This window comes from Meles meles, chromosome X, assembly GCF_922984935.1.
Source record: "Meles meles chromosome X, mMelMel3.1 paternal haplotype, whole genome shotgun sequence".
In the NCBI taxonomy this organism is placed as follows: Eukaryota; Metazoa; Chordata; class Mammalia; order Carnivora; family Mustelidae; genus Meles; species Meles meles.
This window is the reverse complement of record NC_060087.1, coordinates 39,507,095-39,510,598: the sequence shown is the minus strand read 5'-3', so window position 1 is coordinate 39,510,598 and position 3,504 is coordinate 39,507,095. Positions and strand designations below refer to the sequence as shown.

The 3,504-nt window shown below is 33.7% G+C and overlaps 1 non-coding gene across 1 annotated transcript; it reads right to left on the bottom strand.

The window, feature by feature from the left end:
* Positions 1 to 107, bottom strand: LOC123935688. The gene has a single exon (XR_006816970.1). It is a non-coding gene; the product is annotated as a U6 spliceosomal RNA (small nuclear RNA).
* Between the last annotated feature and the right edge of the window lie 3,397 nt (positions 108 to 3,504).

The window sequence follows — 3,504 nt, the reverse complement described above, 5'->3', positions numbered from 1 at the left end:
GGGTGTTGAAGTCTCCACCTGTAATTGTGTGTCATCCTTGTGTAGGGGCCATGCTAATCTCTATATCGTTCCATTTTTATTATATGTGCTGCTGCTGAAGTGAGCACTCTCCAAATGTAATTGTATTAATTTTTACTTCACATATTTTGTAGCTCTGTTGATATATGCATACAAATTTAGGACTTCTATGTCTTCTTGGTAGACTGACTCTTTTATCATTATCTAAAATTCCTCTGTCCAAGGTAATTTTTTCTTCCTCTAAGGACTATTTTGTCTGTTAATAATATAGCCACTCCTAAATTCTTGTAATTGATGTCTTTATAGCATATATACTTTTCTTCTTTTAATTTCAACCTACTTATATGGTACTTGAAGTGAGTTTCATGGCTGCATTATATGTTTGAATCTACTCTGTCAATCTTTGCCTTTCAATTGGTATAATTAGACCACTTACATTTAATGTATATAATGATATGTTAAGGCTTATGTTTGTCATTTTAATTTTCATTTTCTGTGGCTTGTTTCTTTCTGTTTCTTCTGGCTGTGGGTTACTTCTTCCTGTGGGTTACTTGAACATATTTTAGAATCTCATTTTGAATTATTTGTAGTATTTTAAAAAAATCTTTAATAGCTTTTCCAAAAAATTATAAGAATAATACATATTCATTATAAAATATTCAAATAATACCTAAAGTAAAAAGTAAAGATAACTCCATTCTTCTAAAGAAATACAAAATAAAATAAGTTTTCATTTTTCAAACTACAAGATTGGCAAGATTAAAAAATGATGAATCGATGATGGTTATGGAAAACCAATTATCACTGGCTACATAGAAAGCAGGTAAAGGGAAACATAAATACAAACTTTAAAAAAAATGTTATTAAAAAGAATGATAATATCAGCACTGGTGAGCATGTAAACCAGGGTTTTTCAACCTCAGCACTATTGATATAATCATTTGTTGTGAGGGACTGTACTGTGTGTTGTAGAATGGTTCACAACTCTGGCATGTAACACTAGATAACAATCGCATCTCTAACCCTGTCTGCTTCTGACCCTAAAGTATTTTTTGAGTATATCTCTTTCTACAGAGTTTTAACGGTTGCCCTAGGTGTTGCATACTTATATATACATGAGTTATCACGTTCTACTAATGACTACATTTTACCAGTTTGAGTGAAGTGTATAAATCTTATCTCCCCATAAATTCCTTTCCTCTCTCCCATTTGTAATTATCTTAAATATTTTCTCTACATACACTGAGAACCATATCACATAATGTTATCTTTTTTTATTTTTGCTTCTAATGTAAAAATTTTTAAAACTGAAGAGAACAAAGGTATTTTATTTACCTATATTTTTACTATTTCCCTTATTTTTTTATTTGTTGCTGATGTTTTCAAATCTTTTTATCGTTTCAATTCTTTTTTAAGAATTTCTATTAGCTATTCTTTTAGAGTAAATCTGCTGATAAATTCTCTTAGTTTTCTTTAATTGGGAATATCTTGATTTCCCCCTCATTCCGAAGGAGGATTTTTACTGGTCATAGAATTCTACATTGACAGTTCTTTTCTTGTAGCATTTGAAAACTTTTGTGTTACTTTCTTATGGCCTACACAATTTCTGATAAGAAATCCACTGCCCCCCCAAATCCACTGCCATTTGAATTTTTTCACTGTAAATAAGGTGTTATTTCTCTTTCATTGATTTCAATATTTTTCTTAATTTTTAATTTCTAAAATTTTGATTACCATGTGTTGTATCATGGATTTCTTTGAATTCTGTGTAGAATTCTTTAAGCTTCTTGAATCTGTAGGTTTATGCTTTTTGCCAAATTTGGGGGAATTTCAGCCATGATTTATTCAAATCCTTTTTCAGTCCTATATTTTTCCTTTTCTTCTCCTCATGACTCAAAAGATGTGAATGTTAGCTCTTTTGTTACAGTTCTACTGTTCCCTGAGGCTCTATGTATTTTTCCCAGTGGTTTTTTTTTTTTTTTTCCTTTCCATTGTTTAGACTGGGTAGTTCTTACTGTTCTTTCTGTTCATCAGTTCTCTTCTCTGTCCTCTCCATTCTGGTGTTCAGCCTATCAAGTGAAGTTTTTCCCCCTCTTTGGTTATTGTGTTTTTCAGTTACAATGTTTCCATTTGATTCTTCTTTTTATCTCTATCTCTTTATTGACACTTTCTTTGATTAAACTTTCTATTTTTCATTTATTTTAATCATGTTCATGATTGCTTCTTGAAAGATTTTCGAAATGGCTACTTTAAAATCCTTGTCAGATAATTCTAGTTCACGTCTTGGTACCTCATTGTTGCATCTGTTGATTGTCTTTTCTTACTCAAGGTGAGATTTTCCTGGCTGTTGGTATCACTGGTGATTTTAGATTGTAGCCTGAACATTTTTAGTATTATGTTATGACACACTAGATCTTACTTAATTCTTGTTTTAGTAGACTTCCTCTGACACAATGCTTTCAGGGGAATATGGACACAACCTCTTTCCTGCCAGGTTGTAAGCAGGAAGTTTCTGTAAGCAGAAGTTTTGGTGTCCACCTCAGCCTCTGTTGACACCCTGGGTTGGAAGTGGCACTTTGTTGCCACCAGGTGGTGGTGAAAGTCTTGACTCTACTGGGCCTCCTTTGACACCATTCCAGCAGGGAGAGGGCAGGGTTCCTTTTTACCATCAGGTGAGAGTGGAAGTCCTGGTTCCCCATGTGATTTCCACTGACACTATGGGGGATATCTCATTATTGTCTGGCTGAGATGAAAGTCTAATCACTTGGTCTTCTATCATACCACCCTGACAGGGGCGGTGAGTCGCTTCATTAAAGCCTGGTGAGGGTGGAAGTCTACTTTCTCCCCTTGGTCTTTTCTAGTGTGTAGAGTCGTAGGGCCACAATTTTTTCCAAGGTGTTTGGGTTAAATAGTGTGGTTGTTGTCCAAAAATTTTCTGTCTTGCAAGGTTCTCCCTTTCCTGGTCCTACAGTTAGAAAGAGCAAGATTTCTTAGGGATTATTTTTTTTTTTCTGCCTTGTCTATTGGCATTTCTGTGTTGCCAGCATCTTTAGGTCCCAGTATGAGATATATAAAACTAAAAGAATGCCCAGGAAACTCATTACTGTGTCATTCCTTAGGTCCCCAGTTTCCTAAGTGTTCCCCATTTCAAAGTCATATTTTTTTAATATAGAGTATCCAGGCTATACTTCATGGGAGAAATAGGGGGAAGTGTGTCTGCTCTTTTTCGATCAGGACTAGAAATGTCTATTTAACAATATTAAATATGTCACATTTTCATTGTTTTTCAGTTTAAGAGCTTTATAATTTTCTTATGATTTGTTTTTCTTTTACCATTGAGTTCTTAATTTCCAAATACATGGGATATACTTTTTTTGGTTGTTTTACTAAACCTATTCGCTTGTGGGTGAGAAAGTTGTTTAAGGAATGTGTTTCAATTTTTCTTCTATAAAGTGGAGGTATTAGTAGTTCTGCTCTCATGGGTTG